This window comes from Triturus cristatus, chromosome 8 (assembly GCF_964204655.1).
Source record: "Triturus cristatus chromosome 8, aTriCri1.1, whole genome shotgun sequence".
In the NCBI taxonomy this organism is placed as follows: Eukaryota; Metazoa; Chordata; class Amphibia; order Caudata; family Salamandridae; genus Triturus; species Triturus cristatus.
The window spans coordinates 94,156,963-94,178,239 of record NC_140591.1 but is presented as its reverse complement, the minus strand read 5'-3'; the positions used below and the strand labels follow the sequence as shown (position 1 = coordinate 94,178,239).

General features: G+C 45.2%; 1 long non-coding RNA gene across 1 annotated transcript in view; it reads left to right on the top strand.

Annotated features, from left to right (window-relative positions):
- The window catches only part of LOC146801617 (uncharacterized), a 66,210-nt gene extending 45,237 nt beyond the window's left edge, over positions 1-20,973 (top strand). Inside the window, exons 2-4 of the long non-coding RNA XR_014968054.1 lie at positions 18,493-18,585; positions 20,063-20,185; positions 20,750-20,973. This is a non-coding gene — a long non-coding RNA (uncharacterized LOC146801617). The remainder of the gene's footprint in view (positions 1-18,492; positions 18,586-20,062; positions 20,186-20,749) is intronic.
- The last annotated feature ends 304 nt before the right edge of the window (positions 20,974-21,277 follow it).

The window sequence follows — 21,277 nt, the reverse complement described above, 5'->3', positions numbered from 1 at the left end:
AGAGCTGGTCATGTGAAAAGTGCTGCCGAGGCACGAGAAAATGAAGCGCAACACCTGTGTCAAGGCAAAGCCCCCATGAGTACGGGTACTCTCCTTGTCCTACGAGAAGTTCCGGTACTAAAGGGGTAAAACTTAAAAAGTGCCTGTACTCCGTACCGGTGAGTACCGGCCCGCCCATTTAAAGCACTGATGTTATGTCAGTGAACCCTGTACAGTGATAGGTGTATTTCTAGCAGAAGCTCAGCTCTGAACTCTGTTGTTTCTGTCTGGCCATGCTGAGGCAGGGCTGAGTTTCGCCACTCCTAGAGTATGTTGGGCTATAGAAGAACCATCAGAACTGTCCAATTGGGAACAGTTATGAAGGTAATGGAAGTGCAGGTGCCCACAGCAAGGACCTCTTTTTGAAGTCAGTAGAATTGCAGTACTTACTCTGCATGTTTACCATGGCCTCACTTGAGATTTCCTGCAATTTCAAAACCAGCATACTCTTGGTAGCATATTTACCATGAAATGGCACAAAATCTGGAGAGTGTTACAGTTCTGCTCTCTCCGTGCTCTGGTCTGGCGCACTCTGTGCTACCTTGCACAAATGCAGGTACCCTTGCGCCATAGTTCATGCATATCTGCGTTATGGTCAGGATAGTTTTTGTGCAGGAAGGAACGTCTTCCTGCACAAAAACTATACTTTGATGCTTCTTGCTATATGTAAAGCCTCTGCAGCTTTCTTCAAATGCAGCACACATGCAAACAGGAAATAACAAGAAGAAATAAAGACATTGCTCCACGTTACTCCAGCCTCAGGCAGGCGCAGAATTTCGGTGCAAATCTGTGTCTACAAGTCTTTGTATATATGGACTTGCATCACAAAACATTGATGGGTGCACAGGAATACTCATGCACCACCCGTGGAACGCCTCCCTGATTCAAAGTAACGCAAGGCAGCACGATAGATGTGCTAATTTTAGTTACTTTTATTTTCAAAGCAATGCAAATAGTCATTTGCATTACTTTGTAAATACCAAATACGATTATGCATTGGGTCTGCATTAAAAATGTAATACAAACGCAATGCAAAACCTTTATAAATCTGGGCCCAAATGCATTGGCTGCAAGTACGCAACTGTCGCCACCGAGCAAGATAGTTGTCGCTAATTTTTGGAAAATAAATTTGTATTTCTCCGGTAGAACATGTGCTAACATTTCTTGGCAATGTTTGGGATTATTGCATATTGATACCCTGATTGCCAAAAAATTCCCCTAGTGCCCCCCCTCTTCCTGATTTATACCAAAGCTCCTCCCTGTGGTCTGGACCGGTACGAGTTCAGAGAGCAGGAAATCCAGGACTAATGAGGAAGATCTGGACACAGAGTAATTCATGTACATGCACAGAAGATGTGGAAAGTAGAAGAAATTGAAAAAGTGATGATGTGACTATCATAGGTAACTGTCAAGAGCCCATAGAGAAACTTTGAATTTTTTTTTGACGAAACACCTGCACAATAACCACATATCCAGCCAAACAGCTACAAACCACAATTCAAGGAAGTAGTGTAGCTTGTAATCTTTACAAAGAGAATACTTTTAAAACCATGTTATGTTGTGGAAACAAGTCAAATAGCTAATGCATGGGCCCTTAATGTCGAAGTAGGGATTCTATGCTGGATATGCCAGTGCTTGTTTTCAAAGTTTCTACTCAAGATTGCAACTACAACCCCCATGGCATCTGGTATGGGATTGGAGGGGATAGGGTGGGAGCATGTTTCTTTGTAGTTGGGAAGGGCCTGCATTCTAACGTACATTGATTCCGTACCCTGTGATACTATGCTTGGTACCTTTACGTGACTAATGTACTGTGTATATGGCCACGGATATTCGTGCTGTACTGTGCACAGGACTGTGTTGAATATGAAAAAAACAAGAACTACAACCTTCACCAACCAATAGGGCAAGAGTGTCCATAACAGCAGTCCTCCAATCACAACACGTTCCCATGTCCATATATATCCATGACGTCCCTTCCTGTTATTCTGAATTCACTGATTGTCAGTTAAGTCACTTGCTTTTTCCTACATAACGGTTATTTGTGTAAAATTGTATTGATCAGAGTGTTGTGATATTATTGCTCGACCTAGTTGGAGCTCGCAGAGTTTCACTCTGCCGAATTCTGTGGAGTTGCCAAAAAACTCAGTCGAATTCCACAGAGTTCCAGGAGCGGTTTGTCACAAGTAAGTCCCTCATAGCGGGATTGCTGAGAAGTTGTCGGAGGCCTCACCCCCTTTTTCAACCACTCGGAAAAGGGGCCTCTTGGTGTACTACTGGTTGGGGGATGAAGTCCCCTTCGCAGCTGAGGGTTATTGGGGGTAGAAACCGGATTGTTGCCACAAGTCCCCAACAGCGGGATTGCTGAGAAGTCGTTGGAGACCGCACCTCCCTTTCTCAACCACTCTGCAAGTGGGCCTCTTGGTGCACTACTGGTTGGGGGATGATGTCCCCTTGGCTGCTGAGATAATTGGGGCTCAAAAACCCCTATTGTTGCTACAAGTAAGTCCCTCAACCTGAAGGTATCAGAGCGCTTTACATGGGCACCAGTTGCGTTGCAGACCGACACATTCATTTTGCTAGGCACAGGAAGATCAGGTGATTTGCCCAGAATCACAGGATGGTGAGTGTCACTACCGAGACTCGAACCCGGTTCCCCAGCTTCAAGATTGACTGCTCTAGCCATTAGGCCACATCCTCTTGTCCCCTTGGTTGATGGGGGTCGTTGGGGGCTAAGAACCCCTATTATTGTTACAAGTAAGTCTCCACAGTGGTATTGCTGAGACTAGGGGTAAGCCCACCGGTAAACTCCGCTCTGCCGACAGGTTGGCGGAGTTTTTGCCGACCTCTGCGTTCCAAGCGGAGTGGCAATGCTCTGCAAACTCCACCGACGGGGTGGAGTTTACTGTCCACCCCTAGTTTTTTCTCCACATATTATGTGAATTTCTCTTTGGTTCAAATCAATTTTTATTGTATTTCTGTATCACAGAACAATAAAATACAACGCAGCTAACAGTAGTTAATTCCGATGGGGGTATTGGACAGGAAACTGGAACAAAGAGGGGTGAAAGATTCTCAACCACCCCACCCCCACACCCTCTCCCTCAGGTACTCACTCCAACGGATTGTGCCTAAGGGAAATAGAGGCCCCGTTTGCTACGATCCGTTAATCCGATACCCCCCGCTGTCAAGTGCAGTAAGCGAAGGTATCAAGAGCAAGACAAGTCTGAATTCAGTAGAGAGGAGTGTAATGTATGGTACCCACAGCTCCCTATATGAGTTCATCTGGTTAGCCAGTGAAAGTGTTAGCCATCTCTGTACCCCAGTTCCTGAGGATGGTTTGGAGGGCCACTCCCAGCATCAGACCACTATGGCACAATTTACATGGTTTAAGAGGAAACGCTACCACATTATGTATGTCGAGATTAGCATAAGCGTGTAAGCAGGGTAACTGCATCTCAAAATACTGGTCAATGTCAGCAAAGATGGTGTCCCAGTAGTGTGTAAGTTTTGGACACTCCCACAGAAGGTGAAGCAGAGTCCCAGGGGATCCACAGCCTCTCCAGCAATCTGCACTGCGTGTAGGATTACCCCTTGTGAAGTCTTGTAGGTGTGAGGAAGCAGTAGGTAGGAGTTTTAGAGGCTGTTTCAGTGCCTGCAGTATTGCGTGCTGTGTGCCGCACTCTGTGATAAATCTCCTCCCATTCCTTTTTGTGACTCTAGGGTCTGCCCTAGCTCAAGTTCCCATCTCTTCTGCCCCAGAGTTTTAACTGCAGGGCTGGACTGCTATAGTATGGCATGTATTTCAGTGATAAGGTGGCAGTCGCCGTTCTTGGATATCAACCACTTTTCAAACTGTGTGAGTGGACAATAAGCTCCTTTCCGAATGGTTGGATGGGTAATCCAATGATAAGCCTGCAAATATCTCATCCTCTCTAGCTCTGGCAACCCAAAGTCAGCCATGAGCTGCTCAACAAGATGGGGACCTGTTGTGTCAGATGGAGCGGCATCCTATTGTTAGCCAAGCCACAAACAGTAAACTCTGTGGGGCAGATTTATGTTCCCTGGCGCATCCCTGCAAATCAGCATGGATGCGCCAGGGAAGATGCGTCACGCAAGTTTGCCCTTGCGCCACCGCAGATACACCGCATTTACAATGCAGCGCATCGTGGCGCAAGGACAAGCAGATGCGTGACGCATCTGCCGGTGTAAGGTTGGCGCAGTGCTGAATTTGTGTCGCAAGCGCGACGCAACTCCAGCACTGTTTCAACCTACCCTATACCTAACATGGTGCGTCAAGCCTTACGCCTGCTTCAAGCAGGCGCAGGGTTTTGACGCATCAGCGTTGGGAAAGTGATTCAGTGAAATCTTATAGATTTCACTGAGTTACTTTTCAGGGGCGTTCCTGCGACGGAACGCCCCCCCCTGCGTAGAAACGCTCACATGAAACCTGATGCAGGTTTCATGTGGCACAGGGCTTTACACCGTGACGCATCTCCATAGATGCGTCACGATGTAAATAGGGCGCAACCTGGCGCAGGGTTTACGCCGCCGCTGCGTCACAAAAGTGACGCAACAGCGGCGTAAAAGTGGCCCAAGTCCAACATAAATCTTCCCCTGTGTTTCTCAAAACGGGAGTCAAATGTGAAAGAAATGATTTCAGGGCTTTCCGAGTAGCCACCAGGTCCCATATGCCAAGGGTAGTCTTGGTGACAGGAGATGAATAAAGCCCCCAGGCCCTTCAAGCATTTCAGAAAGGGTTTCCTCCAGAGGTGCTCACCCGCTATAGCCCTGTCCATAAAGAACCAGTGTTTCTCTGACTCTTCACGATACCATTACACTCATAAGCGAAGCTGAGCCGCCTGGTAAAACAAGAGAGGTTAGGAACTCTGAGACCCCACTTGCGAACCGTGCGGTAAATCTGATTGCGACTCATACAGACAGCGCAAAGACACCTCAGGGTATATGTGCGCTTAACAAATTGCTGTAACATAACATAACATACGGGGTCTGCCTCCCACCCAGGCAAAACAGCTGAGTTCCCCCTGCAGAGATTGGAGCACGCCTATTGGGCGATCGAGAGGAAGAGCTTGGGACAGAAACAGAGCCCTCAGGACTACGGTCATCTTCAGTGCCGCGGCTCTTACAAGCCATGAGAGTTGGTAATGTTTCCAGTGGGCAAGGTCCACCCGCACCTCCTGAAGCAACGTCTGGTAGTTAAGGGCCGCGGTTGTGCATTTATTTAAAACTTTAGGAAGCTTGCAGCTTTTAAAATATTGTGAGAAAGGAAACCAAGCAAAAGTAGGGCTCAGGAGAACCTTCAATGTACACCAAAGGCGAAATTCCAAAGAAACCCCCAGGGTATGGAGAATAACAGACAAAGGCACCACCTGGTTGCTCCCCGGCTGAAACAGGTTAAAAGGTTTGCTATAAAGTTACACCCTCTGGCTAAAGGTTATTCTGGAACGCTCATTTTCATCTCCAGGGGCGTGTACGGCCACATACGGACGAGTTACGCCACCTCCCCCCGTCCACCCTTGTTACTGCTTATCGGAAAAGAAAGCCAAATGTCCCCCTCGTCAAACGCACACTGTCTGGTCCAAACAGGACCCCATATTGGGGCATATTATCAAGAAACAGAGTTAAAATTATCGCTGCTTTAGCGGCAGAAAACGGCCGCTAAAGCGGCGATAATGGGCTTGATAATATGCCCGTGAGAATTTCCATAGAAGACCATGTTCTGGTGTCAACATGGGCTTCTATTGGAATTCTCTGCGGCATATTTTCAAGCCCATTATCGCCACTTTAGTGGCAGTTTTCTGCCGCTAAAGCGGCGATAATTTTAACGCCGTGCTTGATAATATGCCCCATTGTGTTTTCCAGAGATTGTCCTACACTGGCTGAGGCAGAGACAGACAAGGTAAGATATCAAGCCACCAGTCTTACCCTGTCAACCTCCTGAACCCCAGGCCCGGGGTAAAGTACGCGAGTGTCGATTGTCCTGGAGTTATTGTATAGCGCTTTCATAGCTCCTGCAGCCCTATAAGCTTGATCGCCTCACTAAGGACTCATGGCACGGAAGTGTGCCAGTGAGAGAGACCGCTTCCATCTGACGTCTCTGGAGCATAACACTTCAGTACAGGGTGCCTCCCTAGTGCCACTTAGAGAGCCTGCCAGACACTTTGGGGCATATCAGCAAGGCGAGGCGATAGAATTATCGCCGCTTTTGCGGCTGTTTTCGGCCAAAAAGCGCCGATAATTTTATCGCCTAATTAGCAAGCTCCCGCTAACGCGTGAAAACTTGCGTTAGCGTAGGAATTCAGAACGCCCAGCTTTGCATCTCTAATGAGATGCAAAGTGGGCGTTCCTGACCTGACATGACAGGAGAAATGTCGCTAAGCGACATTTCTCCTATCATCAAGCCCCACGCTATGAAGCATAGCGGCAAGAAAAGTAGCGATAACCCCTGTTATCGCTACTTTCCTTACGCCTGCTTCAGGACTGATTTAGCCATGATATCCTATGGAAGGTGGATATCATGACTAAATTTGTGAGTCCCTATCATCAAGCTAACGCCACATTGCGTGAGATTATCGCTGGGTTTCCAGCCATAATCTCACGTTAGGCAGTTAGCGTGAGGATTTTTATCGCTTTTGAGATAAGCGTTGCTAATAGCCCGCTATCTCAGCGATAAAAATCCATGCTAGCTGGCGATAATTATCCTAGCGCTAAGTGCGCTTAGCGATAATTATCGCCGGTTGTTGCTGATATGCCCCTTTGTCCCATCATAGACACTCCTTCAGCCTTTTCCGTGGGTAGTTGAGAGGGGTCTCTGTCTTCCTCATACAGTGGGTCCTGTTATCCTCTTACATTTGCCCCGCCTTTATGGAAAACCACGCATTGAAGAGGGAAGAGGTGTGGCGCCGCGGCCAGGGCGACTGACTCCGGAATCTGGGGATCAAGGCTCGATCGCCGGCGGCAGATTAGCCCAGCACCATGTGACTCTGGGCAATAGCTTGCTTAATCTTCCCAGACGGCCCCCAGCGCCTAGAGATCCTTACGGGTGAGTGTTCGCACTTTACAAATGTGGATATTATTATATAATAAATTAATGAGTTACTTCCAGGCAAGAAAGGTGTACATACCCTCTCACGTCCATCCTGCCAGGGATGCCACAACAGCCTTTGAAGTGGCAGGACATTGCGGGGAGAAGGTGAGAAACTGTCCTGTGCCTGGGGGCAACACGCCCTCCTGGTTGGCACTGTTATTCCTTAACTTGGGACCACCTGGCCTCAACTTGCCAACACTGAAGTCATTGGACCCCTCCCCCGCTAATACACTGGCCCTTTATTTATTTATGCCTATTTATATAGCACAGATATTACCCTGAGGTGTAGTATGCTTTACACGAGAAATATTTTATTTTGTTAAATGCAAGTTACAGATGGTTTAAGATAGACAATACAGTTAGACGTAATTGCAAAGGTTGAAAGTACCGTAAGGTAGATCATTACATAAAACAAAATGTGCAAAAGCCGTAAAAAGTTGAGATACCATACAGAGTGTACAAAGGATACATATGACCATAAAAAGCTTGAGGTAGTATACAGCCATAAAAAGGCCGAGATAGGATAGAGGTCTCTGGCAAGAGTTTTATTTACTGAGTTTCAGCTAAAATAGTGTTGGAAGTGAGAGGCTTTCAGGTCCGTTTTGAAAGTGGTCAGCTAGGTAGTAAAATGTTTTCCAGCATCCAGGACAAGAATTTTCAATTTTATTAAGGACACGGAGGCGAGAATTATGCTTGTTTAAAGCTGAGACGCCACCACATAAGCAACATCCACAATAGGCTTACAATAAGATGATTTCAACATAGATTCTGATGACCAATCAGCCACTTTGAGAATATCCTTTAAACGAGAAACCAAAGCAAATGATTTTGAAGCCATTGCCCCTCTAGATGAGTGGACGTCAAACACAGAGATATCACTACCAGCTTCACTCAGAAGACGCCACCAGACGCCAGCAGACAAAAAGACTTTTGCAAAGCAATCAACAATAGACCCCACATATCTGAACAAAATTTAGTGGTACTCACCTCATACACTTTCAGACAATGCACCAGGCTAAGTTTAGAATTTTCCGGGAAAGCCGGATAAGATACTGATCTTCAATTACATTTGGTCTGTCGTGAAATAGAAAAAGTAACACCCTAAGGAGATAAAACTTTCGCCACCAGATTTCAAACTTGTACGTCAGACACACGCTTACATGAGATCAGGCACAAAAGCATGGTCAATATGGCTGAGAATTGCTTCCTAGAGATATATTTGCTTTCTGGACAAGAATCTATAAATCACAGGACTATGTTAACGTCCAATGAAACAGAATATTTAGACTGAAGAGGCTTTGCCATGTGAATACCTTTCAATTTACATAGTATGGAATGTTCGCCAACGGGTTTACCACCGAGCAGCAAATGACCCAACAAAATAGCGAACCTAAAATTATTCACTGATTGATACGCCACTCCCGCAGAAGCCAAGGAGGATAAAAAATGTATGACCAAAGTACAATCCACTCCAACGGGATCTGCACGGCACCAATTACACCATCGTCTCCAAGTTGATGAGTATTGTTTGTGCGTGCCTAATGACCAGTTTGACAGATGAAAGTATTAGCCTCTTGAGAAAGGCCTAAGAGACTCTTTCTTTCCTAGAAACCCTCCAAGCCACTAGAGAGAGATGATCCAACAGGATCAATGGATGTGGAAAGACCGCTGGTTCCAGAAGGAGGTTCCAACGGGATGGAATCAGAATCGGACAGGCACAAGTCAGTTACAAAATTACCAGAAACCACGATTGCGCTCCCTGAAGCAGAGTTACCAAGATCAACTCTGCCCCCTGTCGTCTCAACTGCGCCAACACCCTGAGAATCATCATGAATGGGGGAAAGGTGTAATCCAGGAAGGGTGACAAATCCTGAAGAAATGCATGTGTGGCCTGGGCTTCCGGATCCGGACGCTAACTGAAAACATTCGGGAGCTGCTGGTTGAGGCAAGATGCAAAAAGGTCTACCAAATGAGGACCCCACTGACTTTGAAGTGCATGGAATACTTTGGGATGAAGTCTCTAATCCCTGAAGTCCCAAAGATGATAAGACTGCCAGTCTGCAAAAGAATTGCTGTGGCCCGGGAGATATTCTGCCACCACAGATATCCGATGCCAGAGACAAAAGTGCCAAAAGTCCTTAGCTATCTCCGCATAAGACAGTATTTTGTCCCACCCAACTTGTTCATATAACCTACCGCCAAGATGTTGTCCATACAAAGAAGCATGCAACAATTGGACTTCTAAGGGGAGAGACCTCAAAACACACTAGGAGTTCCAAACAACTGTTGTGGATGTCCAGTGTCTGCTTTGGACCAATGACCTCTCAGTGGATATTGGACCAAAACAGGCTCCCCAACCCCAGCGGTTGGCATTGGACTCTATTATTATCTCTGAGGTTTATCCAGAAATCACCCTGCCATTCCAGTGCTCCATGTGATCTAACCAAGACATTTCCATCCTCGCCTCCTCTGAAAGAGGAATCTGCTCCGAGTAACTGAGGCCCTTTCAGAGATGTTTAATTTTGTTTTCCTCTGAAGAGCCTGAAAATGAAGAAGACTGGGGAATATGGCCTGGATCAATGAGGCTAATTTGCCCATAATGCGGGCTATCGACCTCAAGGATACAGATTGTTTGTTCAGCGTTGACCTCAATTCTTTCTTGATGTTTCGGACTTTCTGGGGAGGCAGGATTAGTTGGGACCGAAGGGAATCTATCTGGAAACCCAAGAACTCCAGCTGCTGCAATTGAGTCAGAATCGACTTCTGAATGTTTATGACGAAGCCCAGATCTTGAAGGAGGAGAATCATCCACTCAAAATGGGTTAGGGCCAGTTGACGTTTCTGTGTCAGGATAATGATGTCGTTTAGATATTTGATGAGACGAACCCCCGGGCTCTCAGGGACTCCACCCTAGGCTGCATTATCTTTGTTAAGCATCATGGGGCGGATGAGAGACAGAAAGGGAGGGCTTTGTAGTCGTAACAACAGACTTGCCAGAATAACTGAAGAAAACCTTCATGAGGTGAGAAAATTAGGTAGGTGTTTTTTAAATCCAACCAGAGCATCCAATCCCCTACCTGAGGAATATCCCTTAGGAGATGGATACCTTACATTTTGAAACAACAGTAAATGATCCAACCATTGAAATCCCTCAGATTCAATACTAAGCGGGACCTGCCTCCTTTATGTTTTACTACAAATATACCACCAGGAAACCATCTGGGTGGGGGCATGACACCTCGATAGCATCTTTCTGTTGAAAATCTTGAACCTCTGCGGAGATTAAATCTTGCTCTTGTTGGGAAAAATACATTGTAAGAAGGGTAGAGATCTGCCCAGGGACTTGTAAAACTCTAGCTTGTAGCTTTGAATAGCCTTGAGAGCCCAAGAATTTTTTGTCACACTCTGCCAGTTGCGAAGAAATAACCTGGTTCTGCCCCCTAGTAACACCTCTGAAAATGGAAATATTCTCACCAGACTCTTGGAAAGAACCTTGCATCCCTCTGTAAATTCCCTTCTGGAAGCGGTTCTTGTTGGCGGGAAGGGTAAAAGGTAGGGTTGTAGGAGGAATCCTGATTTACCTCTCTACCTTGCTGATAGAATCCTCTTTGTGGGGCTTGCTGTAAGTCACCACAAACTACAATAGTTCCATCAAAAAGCAGAGTCCCGTCGTGCAAGATCGTAGTAAGCGATGACGCTGGAGCAGACTTCATAGTGTGACTTACGGGATGCGGAAATCCCAACATGGCGCCACGTCGTCCCACGCCGTGCAGGGTGGCTTAGAACATCAGCGTCCCCCAAAACATGTGAAGGGATCACAGTAACAAAGGCGAAATTCGCATCACAGAGAAGACAGAAAACAGACAGTTTGGTTGACGCAGGGCACACCATTGAAAGGACGGCACGGGAACAAGAAATCGCACTAAGGTAAGCACGTATAATGCTCGTCTCGTGCCATGTTACTTTCAAATTTGAAAGTGGTGGTTGGGAAGCGCCGAAGATTTCATGCCAACAATCAAAGACAAAAAAAGTCCCACCTTTTTTTGATCCCTGAGGTTGAAAGAATCTGCAGCAGTGTGGCACAAAATATGTTCCGCAACACGTTCCACTACACGGCACAACTTGTAGCTGGATTTAAAATTTCAAAGAAGAGAGAGAGTCAGCAACTGACTGTACATTGAAAAGAATCTTTATTGTTGTGTGAGACCAAATGTAGAAATCTCTGTACACCTTGTAGATATATGTAGCACGTAAAAACCTTTTTGAGGCACCTCGAAAGTAGCGCCCATACCTGGTAGTAGGCAGACTTTGTGCAGGACAGATGCCCATGTAAATCTTGGCATGTGCTGCATCGAAGCAGTGTGTGTACATGTAGAAAGACATTTTCAAGAATCAAGCTTCCCTTGTTGGCGCAGGTCTTGTGGCAAACACACAATTCATCACGCTTAAGTTGGGGCTGTCCAATGTACAGGACAGTGGTAGATGAAGGTCAGCCAAATTTTGAAATAGAATCTGGCACGCCCAGGTTGAGGCTGACCGGTACTGAGGTCACTGGTGGGTCTGGGGCTGCCAGTTTCTTAAAGATGACTTGAATAGTCATGTAGATGCTTCAAGCTTGAATTTTCTATGTTGCAGTTTCTTTGGTGGATTCTTTAGTTCCAGTTTCAATGTTCCTTGTATAAGATAGTCCAAAATGTGTAGGTTCTGAGTCCAATCGTCGCCAAAAAGTACTAAGTAAAGAAGTCCAAATGTAGGCAGAGTAGTAGGTTCCAAGATTAAATTTAATTATATCAGTTCCTGGTAAGTAGAAAGATGGTTGATAGTAAATATGATGGTAATCAGTAGTAGCCCCACCAGGAGCAGCCTCTCATCTTCCAGTGACACTCTCGCCAAGACTACACACCAACATTCCGTGACATCATCCTACACTCTACAGTCATTCAGGCTGAACAGAAGGGAGAGTATTGGTGCAAAGAAAGAAGGGGAGAAATCACTCTACAACATGCAGCATATCCAGAGAGGTGCTGCTTCAGGGGCTCAATGGCCCTCTCAAGGCCTTTGTTCACGGACTGCTGCACTCCAGCAAAAACTCCAAGAGTCATCATAGTAATAGTCCTCCATATCATCCTCATTATATTGTGCCATCTTGACTAGTTGTCCAGCTGAAATTCCAACACATCAGGAGGTAAAATTAGGACCAAGTGCAGTGGAGGCTAAAGGCCAACCAGCTCATAGGAGCAATCAGGGGGAAGTTAATAGAACCTGAAGGCAGGCCAGGCTTTTCCACAAGCAGTGGATCTAAAAATACAATTAAAGTGTGGAGGGAGGACCTGCAAATCACTCTAGGTAGAGCCTTTGCCTTATTTTCCACCACTGAGGGAGAAAAACAACCCACTAGAGCCCACAAGTGCCCGATTGTAAGAAACTGGCTCTATCTATACTGCACCAAAGTGAGGTACAGTGTGTATAGAGTCCAAGGGTCTCCAGTGGTTTGGCAGATGTTAAAGTTAGATAGAACCTTACTCTCTAAAGTGGTAGCTTGGTCGAGCAGTAAGGCAGTATCAGAGGACAGTGTTAAGCATTTGATGTACACACTCAGTCAGCAAATGAATTCACACACTCAAGAACTGAACTCTAGGCCAATTGTTTTTGTATAAAAAATATACTGTTGTTTTATTTCTAGAACCAAGAAAGCCTGGCACAGGTAAGCATATAAATACTTTGCAGTAGTAAATTACTTGTGTGAACACAGTTCAAAATTGCAGTATAACTTGTACTGATTTTGGTTACAGTTTAAGTAAGCAGTTTGCAACACTTACCAGATACAGTACATTCGAATGAATGGGCTTTTTAGGTAAAATGCAATTAATTACTTTTCAGATTACTTTTTCGAACACAGTGCTGGATCCTAGATTCAGCACTGGGACATTTCCTGAAAACAGTTGAGAAAATGCGTTTTGGTTATTCGAGTGATTTTTAAGATCATTCTTAGGGGCAGATTTATGTTTGACTTGCGCCTCATTTACGCCGCCGTTGCGTCGCTTTTGTGACGCAGCAGCGGCGCAAATCCTGCGCCATGGTGCGGGGTATTTACAACGTGACGCATCTGGGAGATGCGTCACGTTGTAAAGCCCTGCGCCACATGTAGGCGTTCCAGGGCAGGTGGGGGCGTTCCGGCGCAGGAACGCCTCCTAAAAGTGGCTGAGTGAAATCTACAAGATTTCACTCAGTCACTTTTGAGCCCATGCTGCGTCAAAACCCTGCGCCTGCTTGAAGCAGGCGTAAGGATTGACGCAGCATTGTGCAGATAGGGCCCCCCCAGAGCATTGTTGGAGCTGCGTCGCGCTTGCATCGCAACTCCAGCAATGCGCCACTTTTACGGCACAGATGCGTGACGCATCTGTGCCGTTTTTGCCCCATAGTGCGCCGCATTATAAATGCGGCGCATCCATGATGGCGGAGCTGGGGCGCAAAATAACTGGCGCATCCCTGCTGATATGCAGGGATGCATCAGTTATTATAAATATGCCCCTTAGTTTTTAAAAGTCGACACTTGGAAACTTTTTGGGAGAAAAAGTGTCAATGTTATTCTATGAGGAAAAAGAGGTTATCAGTTTCCAGGTAGGTAATCAATCTTTGGAGTTAGGGTCCAGGGGTTAGACTCAGGGGTCTCCCAGGGTCAGTGATGCACTGTTGTTGCACCCTCAGCGGCACTCGGGCTGCCGGGTGCAGAGTGTTGAGACCCAATGTTATCCTATGGAGGATGGGGGGGCTCCGGTTGGTGGCTGCTGGCAAGCAGGCCACTTGGTTGTGGGAGCAAAGCTCCTAGGGTTAAGCTCAGGGCAAGTTGGGGACCAAGTTAGCACAAAAGGGGCACCCTCAGCGGCACTGGGTCGACCGGGTGCAGGGTGCTGTTTTGATGCCGGGTGCCCTGTTGATTTCAATGGAGATTCTCCGGGACAAAGAAATACTGCAGGCTCGGGACGAGGATCTTCCAGGAGCGACCACCACTTCGTAGGGATGTTAAGGGTTGGTTAGGCACCGCTGGGTTGGGCTCACAAGGCCGTGGGGCATCGGGTGCAGGGGTGCCTTGGGAGGTCGACAACAAGAAGACGCCAGCATCCTGAATCCTGAATCCAGCCCTCCTCCCTAAACCTTATCGTAGCCTTAGTCGATTATTATAAAACACAGGTTATAAGGTAGGGCCCAGGGAAGTTGGCTCATAGCTTCTCTGTGAACATCTATCAAGCAGCCTACTGGTAGGAGTGCTAATCTGGTACCTGACAGAAGGCTAAGCCCACGTAAATTACTTCGCCCAGACGCTATGACTCAAAATCCCGAAGTGTCTTTACAGAACATAGCCGCAATGTTAACATCAACACAGGCAGATAATGCTGCGCTTAGAAGGGATGTTTCAGCCCTACAAACCGCTATGCAGGTTTCATCAGTTCCACAGTCTACTACGTGGAGTTTTTCTAACACTCAGAAACCAATTCTTAAGTCACCCACTTTTCAACCTAATATGCAAACACTGCATAGCAGCAGTTTTCCTTCTTCTTCTACCACACAGATTCAGGTGGTAACTCCTGTAACTGTCCCTCTAGCAGCACCAAAATGATTTTATGAGGACAGTAATAAATATACAATCTTTTTTAATCAGTGCCATTTGCATTTTATTGCCAAACCAACAGCCTTCCCTGATGATTCCTCCAAGATTGCCTTTATTCTCTCTTATTTAGGAGGGGATGCTGCACTATGGTCCGTTCCATTAGTGGGACGAGATGATCCAATACTATATGATTTGTGACGCTTTAAGAATACTATGAAGCAGCTGTTCGCTAAACATGTTTTTGTGCAATCCGCAGACCATGAACTACTTAATTTAAAACAAGGTTCTTCGGACGTGTTGCATTATATCTCTCAATTCAATAGATTAGTCATAGAAGCAGAATGGCCTGAAGAGAAACACGTTTCTTTGTTTTATAAAGGCCTTAGAGAAGAATTAAAACATATGATAACCCAAATTCTAGATCCTCCAGAAGATATAGAGGAGTTCATAGATTTAGTTGTCAAGTTAAATCACAGATTATCAGAACAAAGGAGTTAGAAAGGACGGTCCGAACATAAATTATTTATGTTTAAAGAAAAAATCAATCCAAAGGCGGAGATAGCTTCCAAAGTAGACATGGGAGAACCCATGCAAATTGGGACTATTAGAGGTCCTCTTTCTAAGGAAGAAAAGGATAAACGACGAAAGTTAAATCAATGCCTTTATTGTGGGAAGACCGGTCATTTCATAAAAGAATGTCCCAATCATCCTAATAAGCCTAAAGTTAAAACAAGCGATGCAGCACTAACTCAGCAGTCGGAAAACTAAAAGACTCGATAAAAGACGAGGTCAGTTTATCGAGTAAACATACTAGTTTGGCCTCTACAGCTCCGGAAACTTTGTTCCATCATCTCAGCATTAGAATATTTTTACAATCTTTAGAAGATAAGGAGCGATCATGGTCTGCGGACGCTCTGATTGATTCAGGAGCCACAGGCAATTTTATCGACACATGTTTTTTACACGACCTAGGTTTAAAACAGGTACCTAAATTAAAACCTGAAATAGTGAGAGCTGTAGACGGTAAAGAGTTGACTTCAGGACTAATTCAACATCACACAGAGACTCTAATCATGACCTGCTCCACACATCATCAAAAACATATTACCTTTGACATCATTGACGCACCACAATTTCGTCTTATTTTGAGAATCCCCTGGTTAGTACAACACAATCCAAAGATAGATTGGGTACAAAAGGCTATTCAGCTTGATTCAGACCATTGTCGTTCAAATTGTCTTCACAAATCAAAATCTGAACATACCTTACAAGGTTATGATTTTCCTAAGGATTCTAAAAGTGTTTTATTATTAGAGGGGGTACCTACTGAATACTCAGATCTATTGGATGTTTTGATTAAAAAAAGGCCAATACCTTACCACCGCACAGAGATTTTGACTGTCGCATTGACCTATTTCCTGGAGCAACCCTGCCGTGTAGCAGAATATATAATCTCACGGAAAAAGAAAATTATCAGCAGCTAAGCAAAATTATGCTATAGCAGACAGAGAACTTTTGGCCATAAAGGCTGTATTTGAAGAATGGCAACACTATCTGTTAGGGGCAAGACACCCAGTTACCATCTACACTGATCATCGAAATCTACAAACTTTGAAATCAATAAAAGCATTGTCTGGTCGTCAACTAAGGTGGACCCTTTTTTATTTAATGACTACAATTTTGTCATCACTTATCGTCCCGGAAAAGACAATAATAAGGCGGATGCCTTATCACAAATAGGACTTGACGAAGAAACGAACTGTTTACAAGAAACATCACAATTAATTCTGCCATCTCGATGTTTTCAAGTAGGCATTACTTATGAAGATGTAATAGAAGAGGTACAGAAAGAATTACAGAATAAAAACACACAGGAGTGGAAAGATCAATATAAGGGGTGGGCGGAATTTGTGTAATCGCGTTTCGCAAATCTTTGCGAAAACGTCACAAATCTCCGCAAACACGTGGAAATATCGCGAAGACGCAGAAGTGCTTGTCTCGCCTGTTCACGATGTTTTTTGCATGATCGCATTGGAAATGTGTCGCCAACTTGCCCATGCGGTCGCTAATGGGTGCGGCCATCTTGTTTTCACTTGTCCCGCCCACTCGCGATGCTATTTCCTGTTCCGGAACATGCAATGCATGCTCGCGCCTGTTCGCGATAAGTATTTCCTGTTCAGGAACGCGTATTACGTGTTCGCGATGCTTTCTTCGTGCTCGGGGGAAAATATCGCGCAAACTTGCCCATGAGGTCGCAATGGGCGCGGCCATCTTGTTTTTCACTCTATTGCTATGGTTCTGGGGCCTGCTTTACAATCCTCCCTCTATCTTTTCAATCCTTTGTTTCTGGAAACGTTTTTTTGATCTTTTTTATTTATTATCTCTCTCTCTATTTTCCAGATTCTATATTTTTTGTTTTTTTCTACTTTTTGTGTGTTTTTAACTACTTTTTCACTCTTTTTCTATTACCTGCTTTTTTCAGCATTTCTTTTACTTACTTTTTTAATTTTTACCTTTTCTTTTCCGCCCCCGCCTATCCCAGAACCATGGCAAAGGGCCACAGCAGGGCTCATCGCAGCCAGAGCCGCGACCACAAGGGGAGCAGGCACGGGCCTTATTTGGGGAGGTGGAGTTGGCCGCATTGTTTTTTTTTTTTGTGCAGTGCCACCTCCCCTTAACCCTGGCAGCAGGCGGCAGGCCTGGGTCCGGGTACGGGCTCCGGGAGCGTCGGCAGCAATGGGGAAAAGTGCGCCGGGCAGTGTTTCACTGCTCTGGTGTCCCGGCGCAGCCAGAACCAGTTGACGCACCGGTGGTCCGATATCCTGGACTGGGAGCAGGACCTGCTGGACCTGCTAGGAATGGAGGTCTTAGTGAGTAGCTATTTAATTATTACTACTAGTCTGTTCTTCTGCTCTGTGTTATATATTGCGGATATATTTTGTTTACGACCAGCTAGAATGCTGCTGCTTACATTACAGGTAAATTACGTTTAAAAGTCTTCTGTGATTGTTATGATACAGGTGCTCTGCGCTACTAATCTTACTTATTTGCAACTTTGCGTTTGCGCTCGTTTTGCACGATTATGTAAGAGTTTATTTTAGAGAACTTAAGTTACGTAATGCTAGAGTGACTCTAGTCCTTCCTTTGTCCTGTCACTAAGAGATAGGGGTGGATTGATACTTAGGTTTAGTTACTTATTATGAGTTTGTAATTTTTTAGTGGTCTGCGTGACACCCCCTCTGTTACGTCACGTGCTGCTGAGTGCTGCTAGTGCTTACCCCAGTCCTTAGTAGAACCTTTTGTAGTTTGTTCAGTGAGTGGTAATAGGCTTAGCACTAGCAGAACATCAGCATCAATCAACCAACAATTTGGTGTATGCAAAAATGTAGGCATGTGTCCTCCATTTATGCATTTTTGAGGACTAAAAGAAGTGGAATTGCTTACTTAATGTACAATTGGCACACCTGGAATAGGTGGGCTAGGTCAGGTGGTACGTACTACTTAGGCTTAGTTAGTATTCTGGAATCAGAATGGAACACTGGATTAGTGTTGATAAATAATAACAAGTCGGTCCGCGAATCCCCCGATACAACTTGTCGACCAGATTAGATAGGTCAATTTTATTGCAATTGTTGTTTACATAAATGTTTTTTGGACTATCTTTTAAAAATATTGTATTTGTTTCACACCAATCATCAATGTTTGTCTCTTTCTTTCTTATATCTTTCATGATCAGCACCCAGGGGCAAGAAGACGGGGTCAGAGTCGGCGGGAGCAGTTCAACACCAAGGACATGAGGACCAGGACGAGGGCTCTTCTGCTGGCCCCAGTAAGTCTTCCTGTTTTTAATATTAATAATTCTTATTCACTAACTTTTAATGCACTGTATTTTTTCCGAACTATTGTTTCCGTTTCCTAATGCTATTTTTTACCAACAATTTTCCTGCCTCTGCTATGACTCTCTGTACTACTACTATTAGTCTGTCTGTAGCTAAGCTTGCCCAGTTGGCCATTCTTTATTTAAAAGGTTTTAAACAAAACTCAGATTCACCAGTAGCTCTAGCCATTGAGTCCAGTCCTTTGGGTTGTCCTCTTGTACTCCTTTTAGTCTTCTTAATCTTGAGGCTTTATTAATCTTGAGGCTTTTTGACAATTCCCACCAACAAAATGCCCAACCAATATTTTACTATTTTGATAGGATAGGACATACTACTACTGTTGTAGGGATTTTGCACATACAGAACTTTGCACAAGAAAATAGGATGTTGGTGATGGGCGGTTGGACCTTCCTCACACCTCAATCAGAATAGAACCCACCACAATCCCCTGCCTGACTAGACATACTAGTGTTTCATTACTATTAGCTCTCCGAACCCCCGGCAAGATACCCAATGAGTAGACAACCCAGAACATAACACTCCCAACCTCTCAGTCGTGGAAGCAATGCGCATGCATACCCTTCCTTTCGCTCGCTCACTCGTGTAAGTCCATCCACACCAAATACCACCGAGTCTATGTAAGTTCAAAAGTTTTATTTGCAACTGAAAAGCTCCCTATGTTGTTCTATAATGCAGCACCAACAGCAAAATGCATAAGATTAAAACTATAAACAGTGTTACACTTAGTTACACTTACAACAACTACAAGTCCATAGAACAAAGAAAATAAAATGCGAAATCATGATAACTGAACAGTGGTGGAAGCACCACCATTGGTAGGAATATAGTTTATATGAAATTATAAATGAAGATCTCTGAGCGAATTCTGGGCACCCCACACCATAGAAGAACCTAGTACTGGTTATATCATAAGCTCTGCAAAGCTCTGATTCGTAGAAGGGAATCTTCCGTCTGTTATGAGAAAAATGGTGCGCCTTAGTATATTGCAAGTATTTGGCAGTCGTGCCACAAAGTGTAGCATTTTTATGGATAAGCAATATGGACTAACACCAGAACTCCATAACAAAGTGGCTTGTTTTGTTTGACTTTGTACGCAGAGCTTAGATAGTAGCAGTATGAGCTCATGTGGGCTCAAAGGCGTCTTTATACAACAAGCTGCGAGATAACGTGTGCAAAAAATAAAAGACACAAAGATAAAATGGTTGCATGGCTTGGGCTAACTAAGCAAAGACTAGAATGACCCTAGGGACCATATAAGTACTAGTGTCTACTCTACTACTACCTGATTTGTACTAGGGATGTATGTTGTATATGTATGTATTACTATTAACTCATTTTTCAATCTTGCTAGTGAAAAATAGGGGGAGGTGTATATGAGACCTAAAAAATGTGTAATAATTTTTTAAGGCGCACTACCAACCACCAGTGCCGGGGCCAGCAGCGAAGGCAACGCGGCTTGTGATGGAGGATAGGATGCGGCAGTTCCAGGAGGAGCTGCAGGGGGTGAGCCAGCAGCAGTGGAGGGCGGTGGTAAGTTAGATTCCTAATCCTTACTTATTGACATTACACTCACTGCAAGGGTGTACTGTATACTGTACAGTTGAGACTTACTAAGTAAGAAGTTGTTGTGAACGGTTGAAGACACCCTTTACTTAGCATTAGTAAAAGCATTAGCGGCGGGAGTGTTGAGCAACCAATGGCCTCTTCTATCTGATTTTAACTCAGCTGTGAAAGTTTTATGGAGAAGACTAAAAGTCAGATCAGATGACCTTGATGGATGAGTTGAACGAAAAGGGAAAGAAGAGTGGAAGGAAGAAGGACGGGCGAGATTTAATATTTATGACTGGCAGAGAAGGATACGTGGGATGCATGCGTGCATAGGTGGCTGATAGGAATCAGATGCATGGTTGGTTGAATGCCTGAAACTCCCACAAATGTTAAAGTCCAAGAAAGTGGAAGGATAGATACATACCACAAATGTTATGTACTGTGCTTGCTAGTGCTACCGTGCCACTATGTGTAGAATTAATTTGTCTTACTGCTTTACTAAGAGTATATTTTACAATAGTCTTTTTTTTTCTTCTTGATATATAGCTACTCCTTCCAAGGGGAAACCTGACAGGAAAGAGTTGGCAGTCAAGGTCCGGCACCGGAAGCTGGAGGCCATACAGCGTGAATACCGTCGGCTGGTGGTTCTGGAAGAGGAGAAGGAGGAGGCGGCAGCAGCCTCCTCCAATGCCCCGGCCCCAGCCACCGCCCTCCAGTGTTACGGCGCCACCCTCAGGCAGCTGCCCGCCGCTGCCCCTCCTTTAACATCACAGCTGCCCCCCTGTGGATGCAACTGCTGCGCATTGAAGCGCTGAGTTGCCCCCCTAGAGGAGCAAGTACATGTCCTCCAGAGTCGAGCCCACCGAGCATAAGACCCTGTTCATTGCCCCTTTTTAGGTCTCGCCTGACCCAGCGCATGTGCTGGTCTGGCCGAGACATTTAGTATACGGGGTTTCAAAGTGCTGCCTGTGGCCTAAAGCTTGCGTGCACGTGAGCGTGCACACGCGCAGCCACCATGTGTCTTACCTCCGCCGTGCTTGATCGCGTCCGCGATCACTTTAACTTTCGCGGGCC